Here is a 21643-nt window from a genome sequence, read left to right on the forward strand (position 1 = left end):
GGGGAGGCATTCCATGGATATAAACCTGCCTTAGCATAGCAAGTTCAGTAGGACTAGGCGCATCTTCTTCTATTGATGGTAGAAGAGGCAGCCATGGGTAAGAGATCCAAAGGCAGGCAACAGAGTCAGAGGCAGCTTCTGCTTTTGCTTTTAGGCGTTTCCCACAAAGACCAAGCTGTACATCTGTTACATATATGTAGGGGCCTAGGTCAATCCCATGTATATGCTCTCTAGTTGGTGTTTCAGTCTCAGGCTCAATGAGCAATTATGAGCCCAGGATAGTTGATTCCGTAGGTTTTCTTGTGACATCCTTAACTTTTCTGGACCCTTCTATCCTTCCTCCCCATCTTCCACAAGATTTCCTGAGCTCCACCTAATATTTGGCTGTGGGTCTCTAAGTCTGTTTCCATTAGCAGCTGGGTGAAGCCTCTCAGATGATAGTTATGCTAAGCTCCTGTCCACAAGTAGCTAAATATAAATAAATATAAATAATGTCAGGAGTAGACTCTTTCTCATGGTATGGGTCTCAAATTGGGCCAGTCATTGGCTGGCCATTTTCTCAATTTCTGTTCAGGTTATCATTATCCCTGCATATCTTGTAGGCAGGAAAAATTGAGTGTAGAAGGTTGTGTGGCTGGGTTGTGGTCCCCATTCCTCCATTGAAAGTATTACCTCACCTCAGGGATAGGAAGTGATCTACAATGGAGGTGGGATTCTTTTGCAAAACAAGTGCAGAGCAGGACAACTGGTTCAGCAACAAATGGAAGAAACTCCTCAAGCAGCTGGAATTCACAGAATGCCTAGAAAAAAAGATGGCCATAAGCAAAGTCAATTTGGAGGTTATAAATCTCTGGATAACAAAAAGAGTAACTGAGACATTGGATTCAAAGGGATGTTGTGATTGAGTTCATCTTCAACCAGCTGGAAGAGAAGCATGTGGATTCCAAAGTGATGCAAATCAACATGACTGGAGTTTTGAAGAATGCTAGAGAATTCATGGGAGAACTGTGGCCCCCTGCTGTTAAGTATACAAGAAAATATCAGCTGAGTCCCTTCTGCCTTCCTAGAGTTGAAGAAGGAAGAGATAAAACAGAGACAAATTGAACTAGAAAAATTGGCATCTCTGAAAAAAAAAATAGTTGAAGATAAAGGTAAGAGGGATAAAGAAGAAAAAGAAAGGAGCAGAGAGAAGAGGGAGTGATCTCACAGCCCAAGAAGACCCGAATCCAGATCTCCTTCCCCTGGAAGATCTTCCCCTGTCAGGAGAGAGATCTCCTACATCTCCCCATCACAGAACCAAGAGCCTGAGCCCTTCCCCTGCCCCAGAAAAGGAGAAATCTCTAGAGCTACCAGAACCATCAGTGAGAATGAAAGACTCTTCAGTACAGAAGGCCACATTGACAAGTGACATCCAGAAAGCTAACAAGCCTGAGCCTGTACCAGAGCCCAAAGAACTGTCTCCACAAAAAAATTTCAAAAAGGGAAAGGAAAAGACTCGACCAAGATCTCAGTCAAGTTCCAGATCACGGCCTCAGACCCATTTTCAATCACCTTCTCATACTAGACCAAGACATCGACACAGATCCCGATCAAGAAGGCCAACAAGCCCAAGAAGATGATCGTCTCTCCGAGGAAGAACTCCACCAAGACAGATCCCTCCTCCACCAAGGCACAGGAGGAGTAGGTCTCCAGGGAGACAAAGGAGGCGTCCTTCCTCATCACTGCCTGGAAGTAGCTCCTTGTCCTCTTCATCTCATTCTGCATCACCGCCAAAGAAGCCTCCCAAGAGGACACCCAGCCCTCCTTGGAAAATGCTTAAGTTATCACCTAAGGCAGGTCCTCCAAGGTGAAGGCACCGGTCATCATCTCCAGCATCCACCACCCAAAACTCGCCATTCCCCAACTCCCCAGCAGACAAATTGTGCAAGAAAAAGTTGTGTTTCTGTGTCTCCAGGAAGAACCTCGGGTAAAGTAACAAAACATAAAGGTACTGAGAAAAGAGAGTCACCTTCTCCAGTACCCAAGCCTAGAAAAGTGGAGTCTGAAGAAGGCAAAGGCAGCAACATGACTACAACTGATTCTGTGCAGCAGAGGAAACAATACAGATGACAGAATCTGCAGCCTTCGTCTGAACAGCCCATGAGATCCCGTGTGAAGAATGGTGAGGTAGGCTGGCAGCAGACACAGTCCCCTTCTCAGAGTGCCTCTCCATCATCTCGAAAGTGCCAAAGAGAGACTTCCCCTTGGTTGCAGATGGGAAAGCGATGGCAGTCGCCAGTGACTAAGTAGTAGAAGGAAAAGTCCCTCCCCGCCTCCTGCCAGAAGGCCAATGATCTTCTTTAGCCCCTCCTCCTCCCCCACTCCTAGCTCCTGGACGGCTCAGCCAACCCACCACCACAATAAAGGACCCCTTCTCCTCCCCCACGCGATCTCCAGAAGAGACTCTCCTCCCATCCAGAAGAAATACTTTCCTTCCCTACCTTCAAAAAGGAGAACGGCCTCACCCCCATCCCTGCCCAAGGGAAGGGCATTACCATCTCCACCCCCAAAGTGCCAGGTCTCCCACTTTCCACCTCCTAAACAAAGAACGCCCCCCTACCCCCTATCCCAAGAGATGCTAGGCCTCCTTATCTTCAAAGCATAGGAAAGGGCCTTCCCCAGGTCACCCCACAGAAGGCGGTCTCCATCCCCAAGTACTAGGCCTACTAGGAGAGTAACCAGAACTCCAGAGCCCTAAAAGATAATAAAGGCTGCCTCACCAAGCCCTCATCCTGTAAGAAGGGTTTCATTTTCCAGATCTGTCTCTGGATCTCCTGAGCCAGCAGCTAAAAAGCCTCCAGCACCCCGCTCTCCTGTGCAGTCTCAGTCACGCTCCACAAACTGGTCGCCTGCAGTACTAGTCAAAAAGCCTAAAAGCCTGACACCAAGCCCATCCCCCACCAGGAACTCTGGTCAAGGAGGAGGTGGAAAGAAAAAGGAGGAGGACAAGAAACACAAGAAGCACAAAGACACAAGAAGGAGAAGGCTGTGGCTGTGGCCACCCCAGCTCCTGCAGCCCCCTGCAGCTGTTTCTGTTGCCTCCACCACATCAGCACAGCAAGAGCCTGCAGCAGCACCAGAGCCCAGGAAGGAGTCTGAGAGTGTAGCTGAAGATGACAACCATGATGTCTTAGAGAGGCACCTATGGGAGAAGGCCCTGGGATTCATGGGAAAGGTTCAAGTGTCCCCAGTCCTAGGCAGACATGTTTGTTACGTTGTAAAATTTATTTGGTTTGTACTCAGTTCAATTTCAAAAATTGCTCAAATGTGTTTGGGCTTTAGACTATAATGTTTGCTGTAACAATTGTTAAGAAAGAGAGGGGACATGGATTTATGTTACAAAGGTGTCCAGGGTGTATTAGTGACATTCTTCCATTGACATTTAGAGTGAAATACTTTAAGGTCCCCCATCCCCCCCAAAAAACCTTCTTTTTAAAAAAGGGGGGATTTGAATATTGGCATTCTTGTGGATCCTTTAAATGCCCTTGCCTCCTCAAGAGGTTTATTTTTCTTTCTTTTCTCTTCTTCTCTTTTCTTTCCTTCATTTTTTTTTCTTTCATCCCTTTTCTCTTGAATCTTAGCACCCATGTAAATTATGCTTCTAACCTTGTATAGGTTTGTAAGCTTGCCCAGAAGTGAGACCACTGTTGAAGCACCACAAAGGTTTGAGTGTTCACTCTCTTGCCTGTGGAGTCTGCCATGTGGCGGGATCCCATCCCTAGAGCTGCAGGGCTGCCCTGTGGGACAGTTCCTAAGCTGATCTGGCAGGCTGGGTTTTCTCCTTCAGGTGGTGGTGTTTTGTTTCCTTCTTCTCTTTTCTCCCTCTTTTGTAAAGGCGGACCCTTCAGTTACAGACATTTGTCTTACGGTGGCTCCCATTCATGTTTCTCCTCATTCTTCCAGCTGGTACCCACAACTGAAGAGCTCGTGTATTTGGCTGGCTGGAAGGACCTGGGCAGTGTCCTGGTTTCACTTGTTTTTATTTTTTAACTAAAGCTATATAAAGCTTGTGGATTAGACAGAATAAATTTCTAAATTTAAATAAAAAAGAAAAGTATTGCCTGATTACCAGAGGTAACCATTTCAGTTTCTATATCCCCTATTGCTACCACTCTTTAGATTCCTGGGAGTTTCTATTGTCTAGGTTTCTAGTTCACCCTAGAGATGTCCCCTACCCATTCCTTTCTCTTCCCTTCCACCCTCCTCACACGTGGTGCCTCATTTCTCTCGACAGCCCCTCTCCCACCCAGTTTCCCCTCTCCATCCACTCCCAATGTCTTTTTTATTTCCCCCTTTCAGTAAGATTCAAGCATCTTCCCTTGGGCCTTCCTCGTTACTTAGCTTTTCTGGGGCCTGTGGATTGTAGCATGGTTATTCTGTACTTTTCGGCTAATACCTATTTATAAGTGACTGCATACCATGTGTGTTTTTCTGGGTCTGGGTTATGTCACTCAGGGTGATCTTTTCTAGTTCCATCCATTTGCCTGAAAAGCTCATGGTGTCATTGTCTTTAACAGCTTAGTAGTACTCCACTGTGTAAATAAATTTACCACATTTTTCTTTTCCATTCTTCAGTTGAGGGACATCTAGATTGTTTCCAGTTTGAAGCTATTATGAATAAAGCTGCTGAGGACATAATTGATCAAGTGTCTTTTGTAGTACATTGGAGCATCCTTTGGGTATATGCCTAGGAGTGGTGTAGCTGGGTCTTGAGTTAGAACTATTCTTAATTTTCTTAAAAGCTGCCAAAGTGATTTTCAAAGTGGTTGTACAAGTTCATACTCCCACCAGCAGTGGAGGACTGTTCCCCTTGCTCCACATCCTCACCAGCATGATCTGTCACTTGAGGTTTTGATCTTAGCCATTCTGACAGGTGTAAGATAGAATCTCAGAGTCATTTTGACTTGCATTTCCTTGGTAACTAAGGATGTTGAACATTTCTTTAAGTGTTTCTTGGCCATTATAGAGTCCTCTGTTGAGAATTCTCTGTTTAGTTCTATATATCATTTTTAAATGGGTACTTGAAGTTGTTGGTGTCTAATTTCTCGAGTTCTTTATACAGTTTGGATATCAGTTCTCTACTAGGTATAGGTTGGTTGGTGAAGATCTTTTCAATTCAATTCCATTGATCAACCTGTCTTTCTTATGCCAATACCATGTGGTTTTTATTACTATAGCTCTATAGTACAACTTGAAATCACGGAATCTCCAGAATTTTTTTTTTTAATGGTACAGGATTATTTTTAGCTATCTTGTGGGTTTTTTTGTCTTTCCATATGAAGTTGAATATGATTCTTTCAATGTCTCTAAAGAATTGTGTAAAACTTTTGCTGGGAATTGCATTGACTCTGTATACTATTTTGGTTGGATGCCATGTTTTCTATGTTCATCCAGCTGAGTCACGAGTATTGATATCTTCTTTAATTTGTTTCTTCAAAGACTTAAATTTCAGAGGGAAACAAATTTATTTTATATACACTGCATGTGTGTATATATATATATATATATATATATATATATATATATGTATATGTATTTGGCTCTCATGCATGAGCGCTAATATAATTTTTTGTATTAATTCCAATAACCCCTCTCTCCCCAAAGACGCTCTTTGTTAGAGTGTTTGTCATAACAACAGAAATGAATCTAGAGCATTGAGTAACCCCATGAGGAGGCAAATGGCACAGGGAGTTCATCTGTCATATGTTATATTAGCTAGCAAGCCTGTGACCTACAGGGCGGAAGGGGCAGGGCCTTGGTGGGCCTGAGCCCACTTGACTGGCCCTGGGAAAGCTCTGATTTTACCCGGGTGATACAAGTAGACGGTCGCCTACAATTGATTTAATTTAGTCCTAATGGTAAGAAGGCAGAATCGACACACAAGGAGGGCTGCTGTGTCTGTCACAAGTGGGAAAACCTCCTCAGGGCTTTTAGATTGGTTTCCTTGACCCCTCCCCCTGCCTCCTGGACCAGATCTAGCTAGGTATTTTACAGCCTCCTGCTTAGCGATAGTAGTGATATTTTTATCATAGGACTATGTTCTCATTTTGCTTTAAAACTTTTTAAATCATTAAAAAAAGTCGAAAGGAAACAAATTTATTTTCTAGACACTGCAAATGTATACATATACACATACACATACACATACACATACACATACACATACACATACACATACTCATACATATACATATACATATACATATACATATACATATACATATACATATACATATACATATACATATACATATACATATACATATACATATACATATNTATACATATACATATACATATACATATACATATACATATACATATACATATACATATACATATACATATACATATACATATACATATACATATACGGCTCTCATGCAAGAGAGTGAAAGTAAATTGTACTTTTTTTCTTTATTTCAACACAGGTGTCATGTGTTGAACTGAGAATTTTAGGACTTCCACAATCACCCACTTCAACACTTACCTCTAATAAATTCTGACTTAAAGTGTGCAACCTTGTTTAGCATGCACTGCTAAAGCATATATTTTCATGTATTGCTATGTCTGAATGCATGCTAACCAGGTTGAAAATCAAATTATCTATGTTAGGGTGAGTACTATGGTGTGAATACTGCCTGCTGTGCTGTGAAGGAATCGTGTAAACACAATCGAATACATTCTTGCTTTCCTCTGCTTTCACCCCCCCACCTTGCTCCTGTCAGGTAGCAGTTCACGTTTATTGTGGGTGACATCTTCAGCTTCCACACACACAGCACAGCCTGAGTGAGCTCTGCCTTGTTGGAGGGGAGTGTTCTCCTCTGAACATCAACACCCCCTCTCCAATTAAGCCACTTCATGAATAATGAAAGCAATGAAAACAAGCAAAGCCAAGGCTCTCCTCTCCACAGCTCTGTGAAATGCTTTAGCTACAAATGTCTGTTGAGAAATTTCAGGTTCCTAAGGCTGTTAATGAAGGAGGGAGGCAATTTGCTCCCTTGCTAACTCACTGAAGGACACCCCACCTCGCCCCTGAGTTCCAAGCAGAAAGCCAAGTGTTTCCCTGGGGAGCAAGCCACTCCATGCTTGCTAACTGAGCTCCTTTTGGGGTGTTCCATGACAGGCACTTTAGTGAGATGCATGGCTTAGACAGGAGGCACGGGATAGAAGAATCTCCAGTTCTCCAAAACCATACAAGGCAAGGTTGTTTCAAAGTCCAAGCAGGGGATGGATGGCCCACGCATTGCTGTCCTAGATCTTTCCTGCCGCTGGCAGCTTCATAACTTATCTTTGCCAGTTCTCCAAGGTTCACAATCACCCTTTTAGGAAAGGGAAAATAAACTCCAAGAATTATGTGGTTACCCCGACCAGTTCTTTAAGTAACAGACGCTTGACTACTAATCAAAATAGTAAAGGTGATAGTATAAAAGTTGAGTTTCTCTGGCTTTCCTGGCCCTCCCTTTCTGCATTGCTCCTTTCTGAACCCCAGCACTCATTGTCCCACAAAGATCCCTCAGCTCCCTCCAGCAAGCATTCCTGACCTCCACCTATCTCAGAATCCCATTCCTGAGCACTTTCCTGGACCCTTACTCCAGTTCTTTATCTACATCTCTATCTACATATTGAATCTAAAATGTCTTCCTTGACCTTGTTTTCATGAGCTTACTCTTCAGCTTCTTGTGTTTACTGAAGACTTCGGGAGGAGAGGAGTTTTACGAGGTAAGGCTGTGTTGTGGAAGGTGAGAGAGTGCCATCCTTTGAAGATATATCTGTTCTCACTATCAGCCTGTGTACACTGACTCTGTGTACAGAGTAACCAAAGCGGACTTCTACCACTGTGAACACAATCTCATAGAGTCCTGTGCATGCTTATACAATTATGGCTTTCCTGCTCCTGCCAAGGACTGTGATTCCCTTGAAAATATAAGCCAAACTCAGGCTTCCTCTGCCCATTTGCTTCTGTGAGATATCTTTGTAACAGCAATGTGAAATTCACTACACTACACCCAAGTCTTCAAATCTGTAGATCACTGATTAATCAGCTCTGGTGCTGATATCAGGGTAGTCTCAGGGCTCAGCCTTCCCAGTTAGGGCATTTGTCACCTTGGGTGTTCAATCCTGTGATTCAGAGAAACAGACACCAGCAGGTCAATGCTTAGGAAGCCTGGGATCCCACAACAGTCACCAACTCAAGTTGCTGCTTTTGGGAGCATTCTGGATAATTTCTGTGGGATTTGTGGGGGAGGGAGAGGAAGAGGGAGGGAGATGGGGGGAGGGGGAGGGGTAGGGGGAGAGGGAGAGGGCCTTCCTAAGAGTGATATTGTTCAGGGGTGCATGCCACCCCCCACTCGCAACTATTTGCATGCAGTGAGAAAACAAGACTATAATAACCTCTAAGGAGAGGGAAGCATTACAAATGCAGATCTCTTATACAGAGTTGGGGGAGCGAGGGAGATTCTAGCAGACTTCTGCTGTGGTATCATTTGTAGTTTGGAAAGCAGGATGGCACTTGGTGTTTTCGAGCTTGACAGAACTACCTGTATTTCCCTGTGCATTTCTTTCCACCCATAAGCCCAGGAAAACACTGAGGCGCCGAGGACCATGCTGAGCATGGACTTGGGCCGTGCTCATCCATCTTTGCTTTCATCTGGATTTTCTTAATGTTCCTTGCTCTAGAGAGCCTCAGCTAGGAGAGCCGTGTCACTCCGTGTCTCCTCCCTCTTTCCAGGTGGGCAGACCCACTTTCCCAGGCAGGAGTAAGTCAAACTCCATTACCTTGAAACAACTCTGAAGATTTCTAGACAAACTGAGACTTTCCAAAGCGCTGTGAAGAACAGGAAGGAAGGCGCCACTAGCTAACAGAAGCTGGAGCAGGTAAAACATTTGTCCATCATTGGCTTTATTTCTTGAGTAACTGGAATACTATTTGGAAGGTTATTTCTTGTACATATATCTTGAAATGAATTCTGAACATTTCCCACTAAAAAGAGTTTTGGATCACACATTGACATTCTTGATCCATTTTGAGCTGATGTTTTTTTATTGCAGCGAGAAACAAGGATCTAGTTCAAGCATCTACATGTAGAGCATGCAGATTCTTAGCACCATGTTAAAGGTGATAACTTCTATTCACTATGTATATTTTGGCATCTTTGTGAAAAATGGTAGGATGCAGTTGCCTAGTGGCTCCCCATTTTCCCACAAAGATCCTGAATCAATCCTTCTTGTCAGTACCATGCTGCTTTTGTTACTATAGCTTTGAGCTTTATAATAGAACTTGAAATCAGGTGTGGTGATGCGTCCAACACTATTCTTTTGGCTCAGGGTTGCTTTGGCTGTTCTTTTGGCTTTTATATGAGTTTTATGGTTTTTTTTTTCTTTTTTATGTGAAGGATGGCATGGGGACTTCGGTGAGAATCGCATTGACTCTGTTAATAGCCTTTGGTAGGATGGCCAGTTTTACAAAACCAATAAAGTATAAATTAGCATCCAGCAAATTCTGTGGTTATGTAAAAATTTGCTCCTTGGCCATGGCCTTACACCCGCCACAGTGCCTACCATATAATAAACACTCGATAATGCTTGTCAGATGGCATTTGTTTGCAGTCAGCATGCTGGTCCAGAAAAAAGTACAAGGCAATGTATATCATACGGTGAGGCTCTAGAATGTGGCTCCAAATCTGTCTATCAGGTAGTTGTCAGTCAAGTTGGACACTCCCTTCTCTCCTTACTGGAATTTATTTTCTGGGAATGACTTTTATATAAATGTATCTTTATCTCAAGAATAAGGAAGGATTTAGATGACCACAGAAGGTTCATACTACAGTGGGAAAGAGCAGAAACAGTCTGTATTTGAAGTAGGAATGAAAGAATGATCCTGAAAACCTAGTCACAGGCAGTCTCTATTTACAGAGGTGAATGAATGCTGTTCCTATGTGTCAGGGTATGGGCGAAAGAATCCCTTGGTAGACTCAGAGATAAAGACATACAAATTAAAAATAAGAAGCAAGCAAACAAAGCATAGAGACTCCTCAGCTTAATTATCAGTTCACCCTGCAAGCCGTTCTGGATTCGTTACCTCAGATATTACCTCACTGCACTGTTCTGTGGAGTGTTATCCACGACTCCACACAGCATTCTCGAAGTATAACTTTTCAAAGATTTATTTGAAAATTTTTAACGTGTATGGATGTTTTGCCTACATGAATACTCTTGTAACACCTGCCTGCCTGGTCCCCATAGAGGTCAGAAAAGTGTATCACCTCCGCTGGAACTGGAGTGAAAGTGAGTTGTGTCCTGACATGGGGGTACTGGGAATCAAACTTGTGTCCTCTGGAAGAGCAGCTCACTCTTACCCACTGAGTCAGCTCTCCAACTCTTAGGTGTAACTTTTGTAATGACCAGTGATTTACTGTCCCCCAATACACCGAAAGTTCTTTACTAGTGACAGAAAACTCATTTATCTTCATCCCTTGGGCATAGTACAGTGCCTTGGTACATTATAGCTGTATACCCTCATAGTCAGTTAAGTAACTATATTAGTTCATACAAATCAAGATGTGCCATTAGGCAAAGACAAAAGGAGAAATTAAATCATGACTGGATAAGTGGGATTTTAGAAGCAGAATTAGTTAAATTGTCTTGCCCCAATTAAATAAATTTTATACCCTATCTTAACAATTAAAAAAGTCAGTCTAACACAGTGGATCTCAACCTCCCTAATGCTACAACTCTTTAATACAATTCATCATGCTATGGTGACCCCTAACCATAAGATTATTTTCATTGCTACTTCATAACTGTAAATTTACTACTGTGACAAATTACAATGTAAATATCTGATATAAAGGATATTTGGTGTGTGGCCCCTGTGAAAGAGTTGTTCATCCCCAAGTGAGCCCATTGCAAGAGAACAGAAATGGCATGGTCACATTGCAGTGTAGGGAAAGACTGTAACCCCAGCATCTAATCTGGACTAATTTAATTCTTGAACGTACTTGATGGAACTCAAAGATTATATGCTAATGCAATCATTTAGGAAATACAAAAAGTAAAAAAAATAGTTCACCCTTTTTAAAGGAAAGACCCATGAAAGATTCAGTCTTTAGGATGCAAATATAGAAGCCCTGGAAAAAGAATAGTCAGTTTGGAGGCAAGATAAACTTGGTACTTCAAAGATACAACCATTTTTGACTGTCACACATTTCTGAGGCAACAGATGTGGCCTTTTCAGTTTTAAGTGGAATAACTTTTTAGGGCAAGCGGCCATGAAGTGTTGGGTTTTGTTTTTGTTCATATCATTGTTAATTTGTTTTCATACAAGAGGACATTAACATACAGAAAGGCTTGTACTCTTTAAGATATGAGACCTCCTTGCCCCTATCACTTTGTGTATTTGAAAACGGGATTCTTGTCTTCCGTGGGAGGTGATGGTGCCCTCTGCCAATATATGTGCATGCACATGAAGATAAATGAATTTGCTCGTTCACTGTGACTTAATTCTTTGTAAAATGTGCCATTTTACCCTGAACAGAGGAGGATGGAATGAAGAGTTGCAGGTTTTGAGTCTTGGCCATAAGCTAACCAGATGCATAGCTATAGGAAAGTTTTCCAGTCTCTCTGAGGACTGGTTTCTTTCTCTGTTAAGGGATAGCATGGCTAAAGTATGAACTATAGCTGGGATTAAATGAGACGATGCATGGAAAGGCCTTGGCAATGGATCTCAAGAAACAGTAGGTGAGTTTTGCTAGTAGTGTTGTTTCTACCCTCATCTAGATGCAGTTACCCTCTGACCCACGTCACTCTTTAGGCATCTAGTGCTAGTTCATTCTTGTTGAGCCAAGCACATTGTGGATTGTGATCATTATAACTGGGATGACCAGGTTCCATGTATGATCTGGAGAACTGTGTCTTCTGAGGCATCTAATAAGAAAGCCGGGCGCACTGAAGTGTGAGCGGCGAGGTCACCGCAGAATGGGTGAGTAAAGTCACGCACAGAATGTTGGGAACCCTGCAGGGAATTATCAGAGGCAGAATTCAGGGTTAACATAGGCTATTTTAGATGCACAAAAGGGAAACATGTCAAGCGGGACTTGGTCTGGATGAGAGTTTCTCGGTCGCAACAGTCCTGGTGTGAGAGCTGGTTCTCTGGTATGGGAGCTTGTTCTGTGCGTCGCTTCGTGTAATCTTTAAGAGTGTGCTTGGCGCCTATGATCCATATTTCTGTTGCAGTTTTGGTAGTTCTGACAACACAAAGTGTATGCAGACATTGTCAAATGCTTCCTGGCTGCCAAAATACTCTTTCTCTTTGTTTGAACATAGACGAGATGAATTGTGTCAATCAGAATAGAACTGGATTATGAAATAGCACATGAGTATTGTTCATCCCCAGGAAAACTTCATTACCACCCTACCGGTTTCCCCAGCAGAATGGAAGCAGGACCTGAGGAAGCAGTGAGGTCCTGTTAGCTGGAGGCATTCTAGTGAAGGATGGAAGAGTGAGGGCGTTTCTGAAAGCAGTGTTGATTTTGAATGGCTTGATAGGTTTAGCGTTTCTACTATGCCAAATTCTCACACTCCATGTTCTTTAAGAAAGACGTTTCTATCATCTCAAAGGAGATGCATTGACTGGGTCCTGGAAGGAAACCAGAGCTAAGACCTCAAATCCATCACTGCCCAGGAAAGGCTCCCAACCTCAGGGCTCCGGGTGCTTTTTATTCTTTTTTTTTTTTTTTTTTTAATAAAATCTGACATTTGGTGGTTCTGAATGCCATCTCCTAACTGTGACATATAACTGAAGGCTTTCTGTCCTACTTTATCTTTTATTATGTGATTAAGAATCTGGAGTTTCTTTCACATTCTCAGGTCTAGAGATACTGTGTGCCAAGGGACTTAGCACCTAGCATATGAAGTGCACATTGCTCATCTTCAGTGGGACACATGTAGACATTTCTTTTAGTAACAAATAAAGGTTGGATTTCAAAGAGTTTTTTTTTTTTTTTTGAAAAAGAGTAAAATAAAACAATGCTGTGTACCTATAAGGTGATCAGTGTTTAGATGCTGTATTAAAAAGAACCCATTCTCCTATGCAATAGTCTTTATGCATAATAGTTTAATATTTATCTTTATAATGGGAATACTGCCATGAATTCCAATTGTTTCAAGTCTGTACATTTTTTTCCTCTACAGCTTCTAACATGGTTATATTATATTCTTATCAATTTTATTTGGCATATGGCCATCTAATCAAACTTTTCTAACATTAATGTTATAGAATTTCATATAATATGAGGATATCTGTCCATCGTAAAGGCAATTAATTAATTTTGAAAGAGGCTATATAAAATATTTTATTTAGTTAGTTTTTGTGTGTATATGTGCATGTGCATGTCTATGCGTATGACTACAGGTACTCATATCAGAACGGGATGCTTGCTTTCCTGGATCTGAAGTCACAGACAATTGGGGAATCCCTAACATGGGTGCTGGGAACTGAACCTGGGTCCTCTGGAGGTGCAGCAAGTGTACCAAGTGCTCTTAACAGCTGACCCATTTTTCCAGACCCTGGAAAGGATACTTTAATAATATTAATGTCTGTGTTTGCTTCCTCTTAGATAATTAAACAGTATTAACTGATGAACATGTATCTAATGAAGCTGGGAGTTGCTATGTCTGCTACTCTTCTTCAGGCAGATTAGGTTAATAAAGACCAGAGTCAATCCAAATAACAAATGGGAAATGAGAACATGGCAACAGAAAGAGAGGTGCTTGAACTCGGCTGTCTCAAACCTTGCAAGGATGCCATCATTCTTAGATTTATTATAGATGGTCCATTAACTTTAGTAAAACACATATATTAGAATGGACTAAGTTATGGCTTGATAACAGTGTGCAAATTTCTGCACCTTAGAAAAGTGTTATCTCTGGTTCTATGAATTTTGATGGATAAGATTGATAGAGCAATTCCTCCTTGAGACATTGCTGGTCATCAAGAAGAGGGAAAGATAGCTTAGGTACCACATACTGTTTTCAAGTTTCTCTATATTTATGGCACACATCACTTCTTACACATTTTTTCCAGCTTTATCAGAACACATAGCCATATCTCATTGAAGGGGAATAGAAATATAATTCTCTACAAGTGAAGAACCATGAATATTTGTGAATAATAGCACATGCTTCCATGAGTTAATTACCATTTGGAAACAAGCTCGGTGACTCTTGAGAATGAAAGTACACCTGTCTGTGCCCACACATAGATGGACAATTGGCATAGACACCTCTTTCTCTTTTCCTCCTGGTGAGTGGATGTGGAACCCTCAGCCTGTCATCTTTCTAACAGACTCTTGATAACTTTAGAACATGGGTGTGGGTGATAATTGCTCACTGAATCTCCATGTTTTCTACATGGTTTCAGTGCATCTAGCACACAGTGGCACTTTGCTAACCCCTTGTAGAGGCGGTAAAACTGCAATGTGTCTGGCCTTATTATGAGAACATCATGCCGCCATGGCTGAGCATGAGTCTTGTGCTGCTGCTGTCTGTCTAGTTACTCTGTCTTTGTGGACCTTTCCTGCTTTCTAGTCCCCATTGTTTATGACAAGTCTACTGCTCGAATTATGTCACAGCAGAAACTTCTCATTGGATGCAAAAAGATGGAAAAACAGAAAAGGGTAGCATAGAATTTGCCTATAGAGGTCTCTTAAATTGTCTGAATTCCTTTTTGTCACAGCCAAACCACTCAACTTGAGTTTTCATTGCATGTCATGATGGTGAATTCATTGTTTTCTTTCTGGTGTTATAAAGCTACATGCTACTAGGCCATGCCTCTGCACAAGCTAAGTAGCCCGAAGAACAAATATGCAATTCTACAACTAGATGTGTCAAGCACCCAATTGTTTCTTGTTTCGGCAGCAAGAGAACATATTTAGATTTGAAGTCATCATCTATAATCCACGAAATTCATGATCTTGATGTTTTGATTATGTATTCTCTTCATTGTGATAGCCTGGATGCAATGGATGACAGTGCGAAGAGACCTGAATTTATTGAGTAGATCAACAGCGGCCTTTGATATGATGCTTCCTCTAGGTCAGATTTCTTGTGATTGGCAGGATGCTGTGACAGCTTGACTCATATTGTACATTCTGAAGAGGAGCATGGGTAGAAATGGTCAATTAGAACTGCCACTCAGCCATTCCTTACAGTGGCTGCTGGTGGCCTGCCACTTTCACTATGCACTAGCTGTTAAGATGGGGGAAATCCTGCTTACCCATGTCTGTGGGTTAAGTGGGGATGATTCTGGGAAAATCCTAATTACATAGACACCTATCTAATATTATAGCATGGTAAACATGAGGTGAGTGTCATTTGGGGGATAGAATCAGCTACCCTCCAGTATAGATACAGGATAATTCATTTGAGTGGGATATTTTCTCCCAATTATATTTATAACACCAAGGCATGTCTATTTATGCCCCCGCTAATGGTTTCCTCTAGGAACAAAATCTTTCCTGATGTCCACTATGTATGAACACTCTCTAAGCATGCATTAGTACAGCTATGTTTGTGATTTTCTTCTGTTCTTTTTTTTTTTTTTGATTCCTCATCTTGCCTTGTATGTCTGCTGTAATGTTGTAAGTGAAAACATAAGATATGTACAGTACAATGTGAGAAGCTTAACAGATGAGAAAAATGAAGTTTTATTAGAGTTATCCTGAAGAAAATATCTTGGTCCTAAAGCTCTTGGGATTAGCCAGAGGAAGTCAGATTTCTTTGAAGTGGTTTGAGGACTAAACAAATTGGAAAATAATATGACAAAGAGAATAGAAGAAGAGAGGGGAGAAAGAAATGGCTCAGCAATTAAAAGTATTACTCATTCTTCTTGAGGACCTGGGTTCAGTTCTGAGCACCCACATGGTGGCTTACAATCTACTGTCACTAACTCCAGTTCTAGAGGATGTGACATCCTCTTCTGGCTTTTGAGGGGGATCAAGAATTCAACTGACATACAGACATATGTGCAAGATAAACATTTGTACACAAATACATATAATTGAAGAGAATAGGAATAAGTAGAAAGTAAGGAGGAGGAAAGATCATGAGAAGAAGATCATGTATGAGACACAGAGTTCAAGGAAAGAAAATGAGAGGAAATTTTAAAGGAAGCAAAAGAAAGAGACTCAGTTCCTCAACTGCTCTAGAGCCTTTTCTTCTGAGCACACTTGAGAGGAATACAAGAGCAAACATATGCCAGGGGTGGTCCTCATAGCAAATCTAGGGGAAGAAGGTGACAATGATGCTGTGAGTGTTCTTTCTATCTTTATTTCATAATCCACTCTGAAAGCATGTGGAATCCTGGTTTTCATCAAAGACTCTACTTGACATTGACTAATACCTATTTTATGTTCTACAGGGACCACACCATGGTCTGATTGGAAACGTAAAGAAGGTCCTAGCTGTCACTACTCATGCGAAAAGGGAATTCTCCAGAAAGCCCTCTCCATCTATGCCCTCTCATCCAGTCTGGAGCTCTCACTTGTGGCAGATTATTTTGAGCAGGAGAAAAATTGACATAATCCTGTTAGGGTATAAACGTTATGTATTCTTTGCCTGGCAGCTCATTTCACTAAGCAGAATTTCAAGCATTTTCATGGATTCCAGCTGTGTTGATACTGGTGAAATTCACAGGCCGATTCACCATTCTGGAACCAGAAGAAAAAGAACAATGAGATAGTAATTCATGTAGTTTACTCCCAAATTTAGATCAGAAAGAGTGGGTTTTTTCAGAGATAGTACTCAAAGGAAACAAGATTTTGATGGGGCTTCACTGACCCTCCATATCCATAGGTTCTGCATGCACAGTTTCAACCAACCATGGATAATTACAATGGAACTTATGTACTGAACATGCACAGAATTTCTTCTGGACACTATCCTATGATTGCCACAACATATAAAGTATTTACATTATTTACATAATATTATGTATTATCAGTAACCTAGATAAGAGCTAAAGTGTATAGGAAGATGCATGCAGGTCATACAGAAACTACACAATGTATGTGGACCTTGGGAGTGAGTGAATTAGGGGATCTATGAAGGGCCTGGATCCCATCCTTAGGATATAAAGGGACACTTATGGGTAGAGGGACTAGATGAAAGGAGGAAAGATAGGAGAACATTGAAGATTGACGTCACTTAATAGCTTTTAGGGTTGGGGGATTCTGTTCCTTTCGTTCATTTTCCACTGCCAATCCAATGCACATCCTCTTGCCACTTAACCAACTTGTAAAACGCACCATTGAATGTAGGTAGTCTTTTTGACTTTTTCTTTTGGGGTTGAAAAGTCTATGGTAATTTCAGTGCATAGCACAAACCAGTGAGTAAACAGCCATATGTTTCAAGTCCCTGCAATGTCACTAGCAATGACTTAAACAATTTGCTGTGGGGAAGAGATTCTCATACACTTTTTATTCTCACTAAGCAGCTATTAGCAAAGCCACCAAGGAAAGCAGATACAGGTCTTTCCTAGTAGGATGGTGTTCTCACATGTGTGTCAGACAACAGAGAGATACAGGCAATGTGTGATGTGTGATAGTGTCAGGATGAGAAGGCCGAAGGTCATGCTGGGGGCTGTGAATTCCTATTTGTCTTTCATATAGGCAGACAGAAATGGTTCCTATGAGAAGCTGATATTTGAACAGTAACCTGAAGTGTGAGGTTCTCCAGTTACTTGGGGAAGCAGCCTTGCAAGCAGATGGTTGAAAACCAATAAAGCCATAGCTCAGCGGGAAGGCCAATGAGTCAACTGGCACTTATGGTACAGAGCAATGAGGACCCAATGAGGGGAATGTTGATATGTAATGTGGAGAAGGCCTAAGGATGCATAAGTAAGCTTGACTAGAAGATGCTCAGCTGGTCTCACAGAAAGTATCCTTAACCATGTATCCTAGGGTGGGTATTTTTCAGGTAGGAAAAAGCAGGACTAACATTGCTCACTAACTCATTGCATATATGAAAGAATGGAGAGGCAAAAGGAATGTTGGTTGCTGGAAGGATACCAACTTGTCAAGTATGACTAGAGAACAGATGAGCATGATGACCACCAAGATAGGAAGTAAATCACCAGGACACCAAAACAGCGTGTGGCCTGGTTTGGATGGGGACTATCAGCATTGGAAGCCAGGGCCCAAATAGTGACACTTAAGTTTTAGAAAGATGAGTTCTCTAACTTGTATGGATAAAATTGAACATTGATACATCATTTGGGTAGCAAAGAGCTTTGAGATCACATGTGGCCAGTGAGAGTTATGAATCCAGCCCAACATAACCTAGTGCGTTTACTTGACATTATGGAATTTTAAGGTGTAACACAATTGTACACCTCTTGAGCATGAACGTTGTAGAAGACAATATTGTGTCACATTGTCAGGAGATTGGACAGCTGTGCCAGAGTGCAAAATCTAAGTCATATAAAAATCCACTCTAATCTTGACTGGAATAGGTATTAGCTATGTAAGTATGCATAACTTTCTTAGTATCTGGAACTCCAATCTTCCTCTGTAAAGTGGGAAAACACATTATTCAGTGAAATTGTGATGATTAAGAGTGCTTGGCATATATCACAAAGTTATGACAAGTTGTTTTAGAGAAATTTTTACTACAAAAACTAGGCATGGGGGCAGAGCAAACAGATGACGAGAGCGACCACTGGTTATATTGGGCTAGGGGTTACACCTCACGGGCCCTAATCAAAATGATAAGAGGAGATGGAAAAGTTATTCCAGAAATGATAATGGATTACAACTCACTTGATGCTTTCTCGGCTGTGAGAGTTCAGCTGGCAGGAATGGCTGAAATTTAAACAAGTACTCAGGGGATTAGTTTACAATGTGACTATTACCAACATCTACAAGAAGAGGGAGATGCTGAGGGACACATTGAGCTCTTGAATAGGATGGATTCATGACTCTCCCTGGCCACATGTGATCTCAAGGCTCTTTGCAACCCAATAAACTGTTTCCATAAACTGTCTCACAATAGAAAAGAACACCTATTCCTAGAGAAATCCAAGAGCTATTAAAAACAATGAACTCAAGTTTTAAGAATTGCATATATTCACCACATTGTCTCTGACCGAGGTGTTTGCATAATGAGTGGATTAATATATTTAAGAAGCATTTTAATTAAAAAGGTTATCATAGGACTATGAGTAATTGAGCATTGTGTGAATGGCCTTTTATACAGGGGCTCCAAATATTACTGGCATTGGTAATATTAATGATAGGACAGTCTGACCTTTCGTTTTATTTTAAATGATAGACAGCTGTCTTCTCTTAGAGGCAGTCCTTCCAAGAAGCAGTAATGGATGTAAATTTAAGGGATAAAATGTCCTGTGTACAGTACCACTTCCCTTTGCTCACAGAAGCATCTTAGAGAACTTTCTAGAGTGAACTCAGAGTGGTCTTAGTAGAGGTACAGCCACGGGGAGGTGATGGAGAAATTTTATCCAGCAGTTCATAGAGGGGTCATCATTCTGCCCACTTTCCTGGTAACCCCAAAGTGAAAGCTTGCCCTGAGGAGTGGCCCTGAACACATAAATCTACCCTGAGTAATTAATTTCTTTGACACCATAGCACCGAGTTTGTATAAACAAACAACGATTCTTCCTGCCCAGAACATGAGCAATTAGCTGTGAGAATCATGAGCACTTGGCCTGACACACTTAGATGTTTCAGGTTGCCGTAGAGAAATGCGGAGAATTTTCACATTATGACAGGCTATATCTTATCAGAAAAGTCCAGCTACACCGTATTTCTAGAACCGCATAACGATTACATGTACTTTATGTTTTTATGTTCCTTAGATAAATAAATAAATAAATAAATAAATAAATAAATAAATAAATAAATAAAGCTGGGAAAAAGTCAAGGTAAAGCTCCTTAGTCAACTCTTGCAGTAACACATCCACTTTAGCATGCACACACAATTTTTCTCAGAAAGGGTCACACTCTGTCTCACTTGTCCTTTCAAGTGACACAAAAGAAGCTTGTCTATTCTCCAGTGTCTTATATGTATTGTTGAGGCTGGACACCAAACACATGGCAGGATTTCAATCAAGGCAGGAAGGGCTCTCTGGATTCATGTCCCTTCTTAAATACCTGGTAACTGCTAGGCTTACAATAAGGAGTTCCCTAAGGCTTTATGAGGAAATTCCTTAACAGCAGGGGTGGCCTGGCAGAGACTGAGGGGAAAGGTTGAATTTAAACAAATTGTACTGGGAAATAACGCTTTGAGAGACGGGAAGGGGACTCTACAAATATTCCTCTGGCTGGCAGGGGCCACAAGCCCACCATGGCAAACAGGAATACTATGCAAGGTAAATAAATCCAACTACAGTTTCTAAGACACAGAAAGTATAAACTAAGAACTTCGTTTCCAAGTCTGAAATGTTTTTATTGAGCATTCATGGAAATGGAAGTTTTCCCTTTAAAACCCAGTCTGCACTGCTGCAGGCTACAGGCAAGCAGTTGAAAATATGACTCTTAAGCAAAGCTGACATTGCAAACTCAATGCAATATCCTGTATATTGAGCATCTTTTATGCATGCAAGTTGTTTGGATTAGCTCTGTAGAAAAAGTAAAGGAAGATGGCTATAGTAGCCAACTGGGGAGTGGATATTGATGTAGTGGGCTAGCCCAGCCTTCTAAGGCTTAAGAATACATCCCAATGTTCTTGTGAAATTTCCTATACATTGTCTCAGAAAACTCAGGTTTCGGTATGTAACCTATAAAGAATTCCTTCAGGTGTCAGCAACTTCATTGTACGAGTTGAACTTAACAAAGCATTATAAGCAATCTGTTTTCTCTGGTTTTTTTGTTTGTTTGTTTGTTTTTGTTTTTTTTTCCTGCCTACCATGCTTCAAACTTCACAAAGAGACAGTGCCATTTTTCCTCTGGAAATTTATTAGCCAATATTCCCTCACTCCAGTTCAATCTCCTTTGGTATTTGATGAGAAACCACAAAACACCAGTGCTTAATATTTTATTAAGCTTCACCCTGTTGCCTCATTGTATCTTTGGTTAGATCTACTTTTAATATGTCACTTGGCAAGTTTAATTAAAATCATAACAGCTCAATCCTCCGAGGCTGGACAATGCTGAATATCAACACAAATTTCAAGAGTTATGAAAGAGACATGAGCTCTTACTTAAAATCGAACACTTGGCTCACCACTGATTTAGGCCTGAAAAATTTATTTCTTAAACACATAAATACTTTGCATAATTTAAACACATTTGCTGTCTCTGCCCTTACTACGAAAATTATGTGCTGCTGCAGAATGGTTCTGAGCACTATGGTCCTAATTGGGTGTGGGTAACCTTCACATGGAATATATTAGTTTCTGTGAGATTTTAGTGTGACATCCTTGCCTCTGTTTATCTTCCATGAAAATCCAAGGTGGCAGTTTGTCACCCTTTTTGACTGTTGCAGTCTTAAGCTTTCTAATTTGTTTGCATCTTTTTGGTGCAAAATGCTTTTCTTGCCACTGTTGTCTTTTATTTTCATGCAGCCTCCATCACTTAAGCATTAGCCTATG

The 21643-nt window shown here is 41.2% G+C and overlaps 1 pseudogene across 1 annotated transcript; it reads left to right on the forward strand.

Annotated features, from left to right (window-relative positions):
* Positions 1 to 701: 701 nt before the first annotated feature.
* Positions 702 to 3328, forward strand: LOC110330860 (annotated as a pseudogene). The gene has a single exon (XR_002380970.1). The product of XR_002380970.1 is annotated as a serine/arginine repetitive matrix protein 1 pseudogene (transcript).
* Positions 3329 to 21643: the final 18315 nt, after the last annotated feature.

This window comes from Mus pahari, chromosome 13 (genome assembly GCF_900095145.1).
Source record: "Mus pahari chromosome 13, PAHARI_EIJ_v1.1, whole genome shotgun sequence".
Taxonomy (NCBI): domain Eukaryota; kingdom Metazoa; phylum Chordata; class Mammalia; order Rodentia; family Muridae; genus Mus; species Mus pahari.